The sequence below is a fragment of the Ambystoma mexicanum genome, chromosome 7p (genome assembly GCF_040938575.1).
Source record: "Ambystoma mexicanum isolate Mex_15411 chromosome 7p, UKY_AmexF1_1, whole genome shotgun sequence".
NCBI lineage: Eukaryota > Metazoa > Chordata > Amphibia > Caudata > Ambystomatidae > Ambystoma > Ambystoma mexicanum.
The window spans coordinates 622,446,175-622,464,071 of NC_090939.1; positions in this window are offsets into that span (position 1 = coordinate 622,446,175).

Consider the following 17,897-nt stretch of genomic DNA (forward strand, 5'->3'; position numbering starts at 1 on the left):
TAAGGCTGCACAACTGTGGAACTCCCTACCTCCTGGTATCAGAGAAACCCAGCCCTTCTCTAATTTCAGACAGAATCTGACGAACTGGCTAAAAGAAAATGACAAATAATCACTCTGACTAAAACCCTCCTGACGCTCCTCATTCAAGCCTACCTCTCTGCTTATTGATTCGCTTACTATGTGCTAGTCCACTTGGACTCCCCTCCTGATGCAGTGTGCTCACTTTAATTCTATGATATTTGACCATGTAATTTACACTGTATATACTGATGTGCTATTGTATATTTCGTCCTGCATCTCATGTACGCATGTACCCTGTAACTAAGCCGAACATATTCTTATCTTCTGCGCCCTGATGCCCCTGGGTCTGGTGCGCATTATAAATAAAAAACTAAACTAAACTAAACTGAAACTTTAAAAAAATAAAAAGATGCTTGATTCCTCCAGTATGTCTGATTAGGTGTCAGACATTCCAAAAAAAATGGTTCTGTACTCCAGATGCTTACAATGTAGAATGGGTTTGCGAGCAACTCTATGGGCCTCATTACGAGGTGGGCGGTAAGAGATTACCGGCACCTGTAATCACACCAGTGACGGTAATCCCTTACCACCCTATTCCGAGGTCCCTTAGAGGGTCCCTTCCTCAATGCCTGATTTTGCCGGCGTTATGGAAGGGACCCGTTAATGGACTTCAGAGCTAAGGGCCCGTTATTAGCTCCATCCCCATTCCCATTGAGCACTATGGGGGCTCGAATGGGAATGGGGAATGGTTCCCGGAATGGGGACTTACCGGGTCCTCCAAGGTCGGAATGACCCGGTAAGTCCCTATTCCGGGAACACTGACCCGGAATGCGGTAAGGGGGTAGCGATGGCACTAATAGCGCCATGGCTACCTCCTACCTCATAATGAGGCCCTATGTGTCCCGGGAGGATAGCTCAGCGGCAACATGTTTGCCTTGGAAGCAAGACGACACGAAGCAAAACAGGTTCAATCCCTGGGTCCGCGCTTAGTATTTAAGCACGTTACAAATACGCAACTTAAAAAAATTAACAATTACGCAACAACAACAAAATAATCCTGTAACAGCGCCTCAATGCCCGCGGGCTGTGTGAGCGCTTTAAAAATGCTAAAATAAAATGTAAAAATGTATCGATCACTTACCATTTTACTAAGCTGTGGCTTATTATTGAGATTTCAGAATTGCTTACGTCTTATAATGATTAATTGTATAAGGTAGGTATGCATATTTTATTTTAATTTTATATGATTATTGTTTATTCTGATTTGTTTGAAAAGCCTTATGGGTTGATGAATACTAAATAAAAATAAATAACACACAGAGAAAACAACTAAATGCTGGTCTGGATGATCCCTAATGTCTACTCATTTAAATTTATGAAAGTGCGGCCAGATATTCTGCACTTATGGCTTAATTACACATTTTCCAGAAGAAATATGGATGTTTACATGAAAACTAGATTTATGTATGACATGAAGGAAGGATGGGGAGGAGCGGGTTAAATGTAAAATGATGCTTTCCTGTTGTTGGATTTGCAGCAGGGGGTGATACAGGACACAGAGGAGAAACACACAATACCCGAAAGAGAGTACACACACGGACTCCTGCGTTAGAAAGTGCCACATCAAGAATACTACCAACATCGTGGAAGACTACTCGGAGCAACAGAAGGCCATAAGGGACATGAAGACAGTAGCTGCAAATTTTCCTATGTCCTCTACTGTCCGCTATTAGGTATTTGGTGTGGGAGTATGTGGGAGTATTTCTAACAGTGTCTGTAAGGTAGCCTAGCTGTGGTGATGTCAGAGGCATTTGCTTGGACTAGTGAATTCTGCAGGGACCCCCAAAACTCCAACCCAAATATCTACAAAAATCAGTAATGGTCAGTGTAAATAATTCTCATAAAGCTGGAGAGGTCACTGTAGACACATGTCATGAAGCTGTCATCTTACACTCCACAGGGAGAACCCGGTTATCACGTCAATAGCCCTACAATTGCTATCAGTAGTGACACGAGGCTCAAGAGGGTATGCAGGTTCAAGCCAGTGGGGTGAAATCTGGGCACCCGTGACTTTCTCCGCTTGCTACATGACACCCACGCAATGTTGATGTGTCATTATGTTGATCATTTTTCCCTCACAAAAACACATGTAACTCCTGATCACAAGGAGTTAGGAAAGGTCTGAGGAGATGCAGGTCTATTGAATCCTAAGCAAAGGTTGACATTCCAACTGATAAACACATCTGATCCTCTTTGTACACTACTTTTATTAGTAAAAAATAATAGAAACATGCTAGCCAACAGTTGATATGACTGATAAGTGGGAAAGGTTGACATACAAACTACTAATTTAAGAAACACTTAAAAAAAAACAATTGAAGCATTGGATAACTTCGGAAAAATGTGTTAAAATGTATATACCATATTTATTTCATTTTTATATCCCTATGTTGCCTTCTTGGCTGTCCTTTCCTAGGGGTTATGCTTGTGGGCGTAGGCCAAGTCCTTTCCAGCAAATACTCCACTCATATTAGCCAATGTCCTGATAAAGCGCCAAACCCTGTTGAACCCCTTCTTCCCCTAACGGAAACTGAAAGGAATAGCATGACAAAAATACCTTTCTTCCTGTGAAGGTGCAATTCTATCTATGTACATGCACAGCTCTTGCCAGATAAGCCCACAGTGTTGCCACCTCCCATCACTCCTCGAGTGATCGATAGGCATGGCAGACTCGAGGCACTAGAATGCAGTGACCTGCTGCTCTCCAAGGTCATCGGGCCACATCTCCAAGAAATGCAGTATCCTTGCTCGTGATCATGTATGCATGTCTACACCAGCATGCAGGTCAACTTTAAACTTAGTGGAGCATATTCCTCAGCACCCACCGTCTTTGTAATTTCAACCCAGCACACACTGATGCCATCAAAGTCTGAAATGAATGAAGTAACTAATACCACCTGCTATGTACGAACTCTATCCCAACCCTCTGTGTTAAGGGAGAGTGCCTTTTCACGCTGTAGAAATGTGTTCATAGATCGAAACACCATGAATCTGCAGACACAGGGGAAGTGGGAAGGGGTTACATGATTGCGATTGTAGGATACGTGTAAAGAAGGTAAGCAACAGTGATGGAAAGTACAGCGTCTACTAATATGATGCGTTTACCAGTTTGTAAAGTCTGCCAGACAATGGCTATCAGTTGAATTTGACTAAAAGTTGGATGTCGTACGGTTGTCCCAATAAGTGTAGAATTGCTACAGAACAGCCTCCGTGCCATGCCCTGTGTGGGTATATCATAAGGCAAGCGTGGTCTGCAAAAGGAAGCTCCTTACTTTGCAAGTATTTGTAGAAAAAGAGAAGGAGTAGAAACATAGGAGTCAAGGGGGGGGGGGAGTAAGACACAGGGAAAGCCTCGGCCGTGTCCAAAAATCAAACATGGTAAAGGAGACTTCACCCATTATGGACCCTCGCCTTCTCTCATCGCCAACCCGCGTATAGAGATGCTTGATGCTTTTTCGTAAAAAAATGGAATAAGGTGAATAGTGGTCGAAGTGAGCAAGAACGGTCAGTAGCGGAGTTCCACTACTTTTATTTTTAACTGTTAAAAGTCCTACTATTTTTCGCAAACATTTTCAACATTCAGGAACTGTTGTTGGTGAAGTTATAGCACAGTTCTCCACTTTACCACCCAATAGCAGTTATAGCTAAATTGAAATCTGTTTTAACTCAATTGACTTTCAAGGGTTGTTAAAAGGTCGTTATGGTTAAGTTGCGCTAATAAAAGCCTATGAAATTGACTGAAAAAACGTGGTTAAAGGGACGCTATGGTTAAGTCGCGTTAATAAAAACCTATGAAATTCACTGTAAAAAACGTTGTTAAAAGGACGTAATGGATGCAAGTAAAACCGAAAAACCTCAGAAATTCGCCAGTTATGGTAAACTAAGCAACCACTACTCGCGCCATCACCGTGCGCTGCTAAGACTAACACCCAGGACATCAAAGATGACATTACAAATATCATTGATGACATCACTGATGACATCACATGTCAGGCCACTTGTTTTTGTTCACTGACATATCTAAGCCAGGTGGTTTTGTTCACTGATAGTCAGAAAATTAACATTCAAAAGGTGCTATATATCCAGACGTTAACCCAGGGGGTGAACGCGACATTAGTGACTCCTACTCAAGCACATTGTAGGGAGGGATATATAAGGCCAATGTAGCACCTGTTTCCTGGCCCTGGTCCATGAAAGGGTGTACTCTCCCTTCCCCGGAGCAGGGACAGTTCGCAAGGATATCACTCCCCCACTCCCCCACTCCCAGCCCGCTGGATAGAGAGTGGCTCTTCACCTGCTAAGTAAAATTGCTGATAACAGGAGGTGGCTACACCGTGAGTTCTTAGATGACTAATGGACACAGACACCAGAGTGAATTTTACAGGGATCCCAACGGGGATCCCTCTTTATTCATGATAAACAATTATACTTTTAAATGCCTTCCCCGGAGCAGGGACAGTTCCAAAGGATACCACCCCCACCCCTCTGTGGGTGGTCCCATCTTCATAGGTGGAAGGAATGTCACCACACTATCCTACTACCTCAGACCAGGTTATCTAACCTCTAGCACATTTTTCTTTGTAATGTCTATATGTATATATAACATCCTACCCCTACTTAACTTAAGTCTACATAACATTCCCTTTCTATATAATCCCTTTCTATAGAACCCCATTCTACTTTTCCCTACTACACAGTCTACTTAATAATACCTACATATATACATATAAATTATACATGATAAACAAGAATAGCACACAAAGAGCTGAGGCCACACTCCGCCGCACCATTGAAGAGAAATGCTTCAAATTCCACAAATTCAAATACAAAATGTAAAACCTTTAGTAATGCAACAAAATTGCCCATGGCAACAAAAAAGGAGAGATAACGTAACGCGTTTCACAACCTCCTGGGTGCTTGATCACACAAACAGACCTCACTCCAGTGCAAGTTTTAAATGGCAATTGTTGTTTGTAACAACCAATTACTTCCGGCTCTGTAAACCTGAATAGCCCCACACATGATGGCCACTTTAACCTAGTATCCTTAAACCCAAAACAGTATAATTACAGAAATAAACAACCCTAAGGCATATATTAGAAAGATACGATCACTGAAGTGATACTTAAATACAGAGGCGTTGCAGACACGCATTCAAAAGTGTAAAAGGCACATTTGTTGCAGCAATGTTCCTAACTCCTGACAGATACAATTGGATGTAAAGTACTTTCAAAATACAAATACAAACATGTGCAAGAAATGCCTTAAAAGAAAGAAAGACACATAAGATCATGGTCAAAGACATTATCAAAGAAAGGCACAGAGACAACCCTATTCCTGATTCAAGCACTTCAATTCCATACATAAAACGTACAATACAGATGCTTGGGGGGCTGCTTGCGGTAGCAGCCCCAGGTAAGTATTTTCTCTGCTGTATTTTTCTTCTCTCTTTCTTCCTGTCATTTTGTAACTCTCCTTTTTCTTCAAACCTCTCAGCAGTCTTTGCTCCCCTGACCAGTCGATTGCTGGACAGGGGAGTTCAATTACTTTCTTTTCTTTATTAACATTCCATACAGCCCCCTGGTGAGCTGTACGGTTTGATCCAAAGACATTGAGCACAAACACACAAATAAATAAAACACACCCTACACATTTAATAAAGTACTTTTATTACCCTGGTGTATGTGTCTTTATTTCCAGTGGCTTCCTTAGGGCAAAAGTACATAGCCCCGACTAGTCGGGCCCCAGTCTACACCAAGGTTAAAGTGGGCAGACACATTCCCATGAGCAAGGAGTAGACAGACCATGCTGGTCAGCTCCTAGTCTACGGTGCAAAATGATGATCATGCTCTCACTTATTACATGTTCCAGTCTCCACTAGCAGTCCGAACCTGAACACCCATCTGGGTACATCCATGCAAAGTCAAGACCCTCTCTATTTTGGACTGGACCCATCTGCTGCCAAGGAAATCTCCTCTCCCCATTTCTATTTCTATTCTCCTCTGGAATTTATTGCACTGCACAAAGTGACTTACCCTTTTCCCCCGTCTTTCATTAAAAACTCTTCGTAATGCTATTATGCTACTTTCTAATCTTGAACTACTCGACTAGACATTGTTCACAATAGCCTGTTCAGCTTTATAAGTCCTCTTTTTCCCAGCACTCGTCACTTCAACTCTAAGAGAACATCTACTCAATCTTTACTATATGTCTAAAATCGCTACAGAATTATATTACTTTATTACTTCAAAATCTGCAAACATCATATTGTGCATGATACTGAAACAAGGCCTTACACATTATTGTGGCCCTCCAGAGCAGAAGGGATCCATAAGGCATAACAAATGGACTGCCTTGACCAGTCTCCTTATAATGGAGGAGTTGTGGGTAATATTGATCCTACTCCACTTCATGTAGATGCTACTGCTTTTCCCACTTTCTGGTACAGATATTCTTACCATTGAAATTCCTGTTTCTCCTTCATTCTCTGTATGAATGTCTCTGTCCTACCAAACCCTGGCCTTGGCCCCTCTTTTCTCTTTGCTCTATGCTTTATCTAAGTTAGCCATTTGTATCTCCTCATTTTATCATCCTCTTTGATTTGATTATGTGTGCTGAATGCCTTGATCTTCCGCACATATGTGTTCTCTTTCTTGCTATGGCTATCTTTAATCTTTATAACAGAGAGGCTCACATGAAAGTCCAGGAGACCATCGATGTTCATTTCAGAAATAGGATTGTAATTTTCAAAATTAATATACACTACATAACCACCATTCATATATTATACAATCACTGCATCATTCATACAAGTAACATTCCATACAATTTGCTTGTACCAGGCCCATAATTGTATAAATAGAGAATTTAGGTAATCTCAGAAAAGAAATAATCTCAATCACAGCTACAAAATTTTGAGTCGCCTCAAAGGAAGTGCCCATAAGGGTACTCCTACTCCATGCGTTTCGATTGGGAGACATTCTTCAGAAGTATGTTAGGCTAAAAACCAATAAAAATATGAAAACATATTTATAGAAAAGATATTGCTTAAACCATTTACAGTCAAAGAGCTACATCCCAAGACCCCACATCATGTAACAATGAGCTCAAGGTGTCTGTTTGAATAGGAATATGCATTCGCTGGAAGGGAAGACAATGGGACATATGTGCAAAAAGATGTGTTTAAACATGAATAATAATATATTTATCACTCAGGAATTCGCTATCGCATAAAGCACCAACACCACATGACTTTTGAATTAAGTTAAAGTCATCATAACCTGATGGGCCATGATCGTATGAGAGCTCAGTCATGAAGAAGGAGGGAATAACCAATCAATTCCCCTTTTCCTCTGATCCCTGCTCACAGGCTATTATAGGATTTCAGACGGTTCACCTCGGTGCACAGAATTGCATGAAATTTTATCCCTACATATGAAGCAGTTCTCTTGAGTCTTGTCTAGGAGAAAGAGCATTGTCGCATAACCTATGCATGCATGTGACATCAGACACGATGCAACGCAACAAACCGGTCACACACAATGTTAGGTAGATTTAGAATGTATGACAAACATTGCAACATGTCCACACAGTAGGGCTGGAAAACTTCCAACCCTGGGTGAGCTTGCTCTGTCTCCCCTCGACGGGTTTCAATTCACTCTTCAATGCTTTTTATATACTTCATTAAATAATCACCATTCTTAGTATAGTATTACATATACTTCCGGTATTTATTTATTCCTGGCCAATCAGTGTTTCAAAGCTATTGCCAATGCATTTCGGACCTCCGTCCATCGTCAGGGCCATCAACACTATTATTTTTCAATCAATGACATTCCCATCACCATGATCCATTCCCAATAATTCACCATTGAGTGAAATTCATAAAGTAAATACATGCACATACCGGGTTTAGGTTGTGTTCCATCATGGCGTTCAAATCAATATGACAAATACAAAAATACAAAGACATCCATTATAGATCTTTGTTAAGCCTCCTTTCACAATATGATAAATATTAAAACACTTTCTACCTGTTTGGAGGCTTAACAAAGACCTTAACCCGGTATGTGCATGTATTTACTTTATGAATTTCACTCAATGGTGAATTATTGGGAATGGATCATGGTGATGGGAATGTCATTGATTGAAAAATAATAGTGTTGATGGCCCTGACGAGGGACGGAGGTCCGAAATGCATTGGCAATAACTTTGAAACACTGATTGGCCAGGAATAAATAAATAACTGAAGTATATGTAAGACTATACTAAGAATGGTGATTATTTAATGAAGTATATAAAAAGCATTGAAGAGTGAATTGAAACCCGTCGAGGGGAGACAGAGCGAGCTCACCCAGGGTAGGAAGTTTTCCAGCCCTACTGTGTGGATATTGTTCAGAACCTGGTGCCTAGGCTCAAGGGTGAGCCCCCACAACTTATTGCAGAACAAGGAACTAACAGAAATTAAAGCAGTGCCCATCCCATCTCCCAATTGTAAACATTTCAACATGTGCCTTATTTGAAAGGATACATGTCCATATGTGTTCAATGTAGAACATTGCGGCTGAGTTCTATCAACAACTCGATGAATCAACCTACATTCATAATAACAAAAAGTACACTTTGTTGGCTTTCATTTCCTACCTCTCCCATACCTGCTGCTCTGCTGCTTGTGAAACCTTGCTTTTAACATTCAGTGCTGTCTCATTTTTTTCAGCCCCCTTTGTAGATTATGTTTTTATTTGTTTGATGTGAAATGGTTAAACAAGTAACACTACACATATTACCACAGTCCTACACATAATATTACCACATTGCCAATATTCTAAAATACACAAATCTTGAAAAGGTACTTCCTTAAAAAGTACAAAATTGCCAATGCTCAATCGAAGTGATTCTATTTACAACAGCAGCTAGATATAACATTGTATTTCTCTATATTAGTTTCTGTAACAAATTATTCAATTCCTTTAAATCAATTTACATTTTTTAAACATTGTATGACTGCAGTGGATAAGCTTGCTTCATTGCCTTCAGACAATCTTAACCAGATTTCAGTTGCGGTAATCCAATTTTCCCCTGAACAAATTTACTAAAAGTATTTATTTGAAGCTCTCGAAGAGCCTCACCATGAATCAGTAGAATCATCAAGGTATGAACACTGGAATCATTGCCGCATAACGAGCATTGTTCTGTTATAAATTTGATCAGATCTCGCACATTTTTTATTTGATTTGTTAAAATTAGATTTCATCTAAATCATACAAGATAAATGATTTCTATAAAAGGAATTAGGAAATGTGTTAGGATGGAAAGGTCTTTTCAGATACCCCTGACATTCCAACATGAAATGGATCTCGCGTTTACCCAAGTGGAGGGAGACGTCCCCACGTTTGTCTACCGATTCTAATAATTTGGCCTTAGCATAATCACAAAAAAGACAATAGACAAAGCCATTTGGTGAGACCTACAGACTCCATTTCATGTGACCCATGAACGCCATCATTTTCTAGGCCCTGTTATGAAAAAGCCATCTCTCCCTCTGCCCAGCACCGCCAACCCCCCCTCCACCTCCTCCTGGCAGCTCCGCTCAGACCCACTTCTCATGGAAGCGCTTGGCCATCTAGTGTTGCAAATACTCAGTATCCTCCTCTCTTCCTCTAAGGTCATTGCCCGGTGTGTGACCGGAGTAAGCTTTGGCCTGAGTGTCCATCCGTCGCCACAAACCTGCATGTGCCACCTTGACCCCCACCCTGTGTCTGCATTCCTCTCACCCTCTTTCAAGTAACAGCCGTATGAGTCTTGCCCTCCAGACCCCCCTCAAGTGCCCACCATATGCCTAATCCTGTGTGTCCCTATACCCTTCTGCAAAACCAACACCCATCCATCCACTTGTTTGAATCATGAGGAACCGGGGAGCAGATCATGATAAAGGTCTTGAAGATAAGACATCTGAAACATGGGCACAAGGTGCCTGTGACCCCATAAAAGCATGGGTCACAATGCACATATATTGATCCACATTTTATGGCCTCCTCTGTTAGAATAACAACCCCATGTCTAACATTACTCTTTGCATGCCAATAGCAATTGTGTAGTTTTGATTAGCTAGAAGAATAACATTGTGTGAACAAAGTTCGACCTTCACCCTGTGGAGATGAGCCCAGCTGACCCACGTGCTGCAGGAAGTGACATCCTAGAGACAGCGTATCAAATCTCCCTATCCCTCTAAGTTGTATAATGTAGCCGTGTGTGGACCAATAACGATGTAGCACTCCTCACCTATACAATTTGTCACTGATGACGATTTTTTGTCTTTATAACATGATGTTTTTGTAATGTTTGGCAGAGCGCTCTCGGAGCAGCAGACTCCTCTGCATTCTCAACTTTTCTTTATAAACTTTGTTCAACTTGCAATCTTTCTCCTGTTCTCATTCCCTACTGGGGTGTGTCCATTTATTGTCTCTTTTGGATATCGTGTCGAGACCAGGCCCATTCAAGTGGTGACCTGCTGACCTGATATTTTTGTGACGCCCCGTACTTTGCAGCGAGATCCGGGGCTTCCCCAGGAGGGCCAAAAGCCACCTACGGCTTGCAGACATCTACAAAAAGTGTACACTCCTGAGCAGGCTCTGTGGGTCCCAGCTTTGCAAATACCCAACTGTTCACTGGAGCGGGCAGGGCCCGCCGCAGGGAGGTCCAACTTTTGAACAGACCGCAAACAGAGGCTCTAAGAATACCACTGACATGTGAGTATTGATTGCAGGAAGAATTAAAGATGGGAAGTATACGGGGTATGGAGTAGATTTAATGGAGGGAACAGTGTCATGGGTTGGTTGTGTATGAGTGAATAGAGTGATTGTTTAATTTAAAGAGACTGTTTTTCTTCTATGGCTATTAGGATTCTATCTGAATAAGGTGATGCAATAAGAGGAGATACAGGAACCTAGCTCTGAAAGGGGGTGGAAGGCGACACCGCATAGCACTGTCCGACCAGTGCAGGAATATAAGTGGAAATAAGGATAAAAGTAGCAGCCTCATATATTTGGAGGGCTCTGGAAAAATAGCAGCAATTCTTCTTCTCAGTTATCTATAATCCCCAGGAGGGGCGGAAGTGATGTAAATGTTCGATGTGTGCATCGATGATATATATATTTTTTTGTGATTAACGAAGGGCTGGGGCATATGGGACAGGCTTTTTAAGGTTTTATGTTTTTTGTTCAATGTTGTTGGTATAATTTGTTGGTACGTCACGTCTAACTGTTTGTTGGTTAAATGTTTTTGTGCTCCTGTTATTTTATCATTGCAATGCATACGTGATTGATCTATTCATAACAATTGATATAGTGGTGTAGTATTGAAGGTTGAAGGCTAGCGCTACAAGCACGTAGGCACACATACTTGAGAGGAAGATAGTAACACCCTGGGCCTCATTACAAATCAGGCGCCACCGTTGTTTCCGGACCGCCTGATCCCGACTCCTGCAGGCGGGAGGTGATGTTCCCGCCAGGTTTGACCTGGCGGGTTTAACACCGCCCACCTGCAGGCGGACGAGGAAACACCGGCAGCATTACAAATGCTGCCGGTGTTTCCATGATCCCCATTCCCATTGAGTCCCGCAGGACTCAATGGGAATGGGGATTAACACCATTCCGCCTCCGTGATTCCCGGAAAACCGGGGTTGTAATGCCCCGGTAATTCCGGGAATCACGGAGGCGGAATGGTAATACGAGTCCGGAGGTAACCAGGCGGTTTTACCGCCTCGGTTACCGCCGGACTTGTAATGAGGCCCCATGGGTTTAGATATGCCACTCTCGCACATTTGTAAGCATCTCCCTCTCTACAGTGACAAAATAAAGAAATATCATGTGCAATGGGTAACGGAAGTGAAAGGGGAGGGGCCAACCCGGGTCTGGCCATTAGAGGGGTCTTTCGATAAAATAGTGCTGGATCACGTGGAAACATATTTAATGGCCAAATAAAGAGGGAAAAAGCTACAAAAGAGACGTCAAGTATTAGACTTGTGGAGGAGGTTTGAAGAAATGCCCAATACAAATAACAAAGCAAAGGAACCAGATAGCCCAGCAGTACCAAAGGATGAGGGAGGGGAAAAGGGAGGGGCAGAACCAAAGAAATTTACCCACTGCTTACTAGACCTGCTGCAGGGTATTGTGACCCCCTGTATTTACCACTACCAAGTACTCCGACCATCCCCCCCCCGCAGTTGTACCACCTCCCCGTATGTCCCAGATAACCACACAGGTGTCACTGATTTAGAAATATTAATGACGAATACACAGGCCGAGTTAGCATGACTACAGACACTCTGCAATACCACATTGCCAACTCCAGGCAGAGGGCAGCCGCAGCTGCCGCCCCCATTACAAAGCTCCAGAAGATGAGTGGAAATCTGGAGATTTCCTGTTTGGAATAGACAGTACACCAATCGGGAAAGTGAGGGTAGAATGAGAGGGAGAGACAATGAGTGTGGGGTATGACACAGTAGCATCAGACAGGTGTTTGTGCTTTCCCCGACACGTGCAAGAAAATAAAACAGACACACCCCAGGCAGGGAATAAGGCAAAGAGAGCAGGCTGCGAGAGTCCAAGGAAAAGTTTATCTAGATCTCTGAGAGCGCTCTGGCAAAGTCAATGTTACATCACATAATACAGGCACATTGTCATATCTAACATATGATGCTACGTTGGACCGGGATTGGTCAGCCAGGGTGGTGTCTTAGGTGTGGGCATCATCTCTTCCTCCTGATTAGTTGCTTGGTTGGTGGGAGGACGACGTCAGATATCTGTGCTCCGAATGGGTGAAGGTCAGGTCACCGTGAAGCAGGGTGGTCACTATCTAAGCTTATGAATACATTCTAGATAATGCATGCACTAAATAATATTTGATCAAAAGACCCTGAGTAGTTTATCATGTCACTATACAAATCACACAGGTGTCTATATCATCTATGACATTTGGGTTATACAGGTCACAGGTTTAAGGGTCTTGACCACTATAATACTCTCATTGAACAGTGGGGTTAGTCTCACAAGAATCTCAAGTATGTGGCATTTGTTAGTATTAGGCACGATATACTGCATCAAGGGTCTAATGTTAGTTGGGGGTCTGTTGGGTGGGCCTCATAGCATGGTCAGCGGTCTGGCTCATGAAAGGAATATCTTGCAGGGACACAGGGTCAGAAGGGCAGTAAGTTTCCATTGGCGAGGGTGCGGGGGCAAGGACACGTTTGTGGAGATGAACGAGCTATGTGCTTAGTTCATGCTGGTTCACATGCAGGACAGTGATCTCAGAGGAAGACTGATGTGATACATTTATTAGTTGTTGCAAATACCTCCGGCTTCAGCGTGAGAATGGAGCCACAGAGTTTTCCAGTCAGAGTGGGAATGAGGGTGGGGGCCGTGTGCTCTGAGCCTGGCTGCTGCGGGGAAAGGGAGAGAAGCATTTCGTACTATCGCAGTGAGGCCTGGTCACCAAGATGGAGTCGAAAGGGGGTACAAAAATGGATGCCCTGTGTCCTGCTCAGTGTTCCCATCTACGCGAATGTAACCCAAAGTTAACATCGTATAAGGGCAAGGGGCGAACCCACTACTGGAGGCACTTGGTCCGAGTCTTGTACTGAGAAGTGAAGGATGCGAGGGGCCTGCTGGCCCCTCACTCCCACACATTCCCCCCTTTTGTTACATCTAAAGTAACAAATATTTTATTTTTTATTCTTTTCATTCTCCATTCGGTAGTATTCAGCCTCCGCGACTGCTTCGTCCCACGCGGGGTGCCTTTTATTGGCATCCACGCCCTGCACACACTTATTAGGCTATTCCCTCTTCTGGCATATTCGTCTGGTGTACACATTAAGTAGATCCCACCATCTCCATCTAAGTCCACCCATACCTCTCTGTACCATTGCAGTTCCGTTGGTTCCTTTATTGTTGTGTGGTGTAAATGATCAACCCTGTCCCCATATTGCCTGTAAATGGCTGTCATCCTGTATTGTGGTGTGTTGTATTCCCCTGTTTGTATTTGTGCATCTATCACAGTAGCTACCGTTGTCGGTCGGCCCGTTGTTACCATCATCATAGTTGAGGTAGGCATGCTCTTTTCACAACACCGGAGTCCCAGTTGGCACACGCAGAAGAATAGGAGCACAAAGACGATGATGGGGATGAGTATTTTCATTGCCACGTTTACCCATGATGGTATCCAGCTGAACATATTGTCGAACCATGTGCTTTCTTCTGCGTCTCCTTCTGTTCTCATCCTCTCTCCTAAATTGTGTACTGCTGTTAACACATGTGAGAGTGTCCCGTTATCAGCATCTTTATTTGGCACGAACGTGCAACACGCCCCCCAATTTTTCGGCAAACACCACTGTCCATTGCCGTGAGGAGATCTAGAACATATCTGTTTTGCATTGTCATTAGGCGCAGTGCACAGGGCTCTATTTTTATAACGTTGAACCCTTATTCAGTGTCGTTATCCAGTTGGATGAGCTCCCAGCACACTATCTGCAACCATTTGGCGTTTGTTCGTGCTTGGAATCCCGGGACAAGAAGTGATGGAAAAATGTCTCTGCTGATGAAAAGAGCTTGTATTTCTGCAGGATCTCAGCAAGGAGTTTCGATGATTCGGATGAGATATAGGTGGAGGATCTTTTGCTCCGTGACAGTTTTTTCTTTAGTTCATCTTCTGACAAGAGTTCGTAAGCTGGAGCATCTGTTATCATTAGTTTGGGCACTGTCGATGGTTCAGCCAATAGACCTGCTGCCGATATGCTAGCCGATTCTCCCGTCGTTCCTTGGATATGGCTTTCAGGTATTACCATCAGTGCTGTATGGAGGGTGGCTAAGGCACATGTACCTTTCCATGCTGTTGGGAGGTGTAGATAGGCTTGCTTGCCACAAATCCAGTACATGTCCATGAGTGCAGCGGTGCCTTTCTTCATGTCAGGTATCATTACTGTCTTGTTGCATCTCCGTGTCTCCCCCATGTTCACTCTTCCTTCACCATGGAAACACAGTTCATGTTGTATCTCTTTCTGTATTTTGATAGGTTTTTCCAGGGCTGTGACCCACGTTAGCATTGTGACATGTTGCGACCAGATGGGGGCACATACTTCTTTTATCCATTGGAAGGTGTTGTTGGATAGCACTCGGAGCGCTTCTGCTTTACATTCGATAGTTTCCTCGTGCCATTTATTTTCTGCATACCTCGTCCCTTTGATGGCAAGAAATGGTTGCTTAAGGCAAATTACTCCTTGGCATCTGTTTGTGCATGTTCTCTCATTTTCCAGTTTTTCCATTGTAACAGTGTGCGCTTGGAAGGTGCTTTTTATCCTGCACAAACCAAATGAATCAAACACTGGGCCTCCGACAAGGGCACTTCCTGCAGCACTAACATGTTTGGTGTCCCTGATGCATGTGGTATGAGCGAACAAATGTAACAGCTCTCATTTGTCACCTGCTTTTCCGTGGCACTCATGTCCGAATACCACTTGTTTGATTGATCTGGGTGGCGGGGGTCTTCTATCTCATCCAACCCCAGGTCATGATAAATGTCATGTCTTTTCCCTTCTGCCCCCCTCTTCTTTCTCCTTCTCCCTCCCTTCTTCACTCTTTGGTAGTGTATTGGGAACATACCCGCCCAAGCTGTGTCATTACCACTAAATATGTCATCATGTGTGTATTCATTAGTGGCAGCAGCGTGATATGAGGTAGGCTCTACTGTTATTTGTGCATGCAAGCTTGTGTTAGCTATGTTGCTTGGCCAATAGTAGTCGCCATCATATATATTCAATTCATAATCATTACTTATATTTATACTCGGATGTAACAAGGACACACTTGTTGGATCGGCGGAAGAGTGTTCTGAAGGTTTCATTGCATTTGTATTAGCATCAATGTCATACGTTTCTTTCCACATTGTCCTTACTCCAGTCCATATTAAGTGTGAACCTTCTTGTATCAAGTTATCCCTGCTCTCCCCCCTTGTGCATGTCATTAACCAAATATAAAAGTGTATAGTACCAGGCCATGAAAAACAACATCACTGAAAACAAAATTGCAGCACATTTCAAAACACATTCAACGTTGCTGAACCTATTAGCCCTAATGGCGTCCCTATCGCTATCTAACATAATGTTGTTTTCGGTGATTGCGCTGCGTGGGTCCATTTGCCACCTGGAGGGGCGATACAAAGTTGTTAAGTCACCAGAATAAATACAGTTGTATATCTACATATTTACTTTTTCGTTATTTACTAATTTCTGCTATTCACTTTGTTCACTGTTATCTTAATTACGTCCTTTGCTTTAAGCATTTAATGTCAATATTGAGAGAGAGAGAGAGAGAGAGAGAGAGAGAGAGAGAGAGAGAGAGAGAGAGAGAGAGAGAGATAGTGGTGAAAAGAAAGTGGAAGGAGAAAAATGACATGGACATAGTTCATTTTGACCAGAGGGCGTGTCGTCACTTTCGCCCTTTACATGTTCTATTTACTTAAATCACATTATCATTGTGTCTGAAACTCATCCTCGGTGCCGCTTGCACATTCCTGTTCAGTCTGAGGGAGTGCACTATTGCTTGCCCTTCTCACATCTGAGAGGTGCACCCAATCTTTCAGTCCCTTAACTTTAACTGCGGTGGGCGTACTATAAATGACCTTGTAGGGGCCATGAAACCTCGGTGAATTCCATCTCCTCACAAAGCTCCTAACGTAGATTTGTGCTCCTGGCATCAGTGGCCCACTTGGGCTGTCTGCAGCTGGCATGGTAGTATCAGTCGCTGCATTATCAGTAAATGGTGGTGTACTTTGTCGCGCTATGCGCGTACTACGTGTGTCAGTTGGGTCAAATATTCCTTAAATTCCTCCCCAGCACTGTGGCAGCTCTGTGCGCGTCTGATGCTCTCCTAATGGGGGAGAGCGGTGTGAGTATTCGCCTCCCAGTCACAATCTCATGGCGGCTCAGATGGTGGTCCTTGCATGGTTGCGTTCTGAGGTGAAACAGTGCTAGGGGTAAGCAATACACCCAATTCTTTTTCAGCGTATTACACAATTTTGATAGCTTACTCTTTAGTAATCCGTTGATCTTTTCCACCATTCCATTCACCATCGGATGATAAATGGAACACAGTTTGTGACGTTACTTCCTTGAAAAGGTCATTCACAAAGTGTGTGCCATTGTCTGATCTTATCACGTCACATATTCCCTATCGGGAGAATACCTCCCGCACCAGGAACTTCGCCGCACACTTCGCATCTGGGTGGGGACAGGGACCCGCCTCGACCCACCTTGAAAACGGGCATACCACCACAATCAAGTATCTTGCTCCATTACATCGCTCTCCCATGTCCGCATAATCTATGTGGAGTTCTCTAAATGGTCCTACTGGTTATAGCAGGGTGCCACGCAGTGTTCTCAATGTCATTCCTGAATTGTATGTTTGGCATGTTGTGCATTCTACTACAAATTTTGACAAATGTTCCTGTAAATTGGGGACAAACCAATGTTCCTGGATGTCTGCGGCAATATGTTGTTTTGCTATGTTGGCTGGGAAGTGCAGCTGTTGGAATGCTACCTCTAGCAATTCTACTGGCATCACTACCTTTCCTGTTGTCTCCTGTCTCCAAATTAGGTCTGTGACTGATTGTTTGCACCCCCGTTTACTCCACAACTCTTTCACCTCCTGTGGTGCTCTCCTTTGTAGTTCTATTATATGCGCTATTGATGTGTTACTGTATGCCTCTTCCAAAAGCTCTGTAATGGCTGATTTTACAACGCACTCAACTGTTGGTGTTGTATTGAA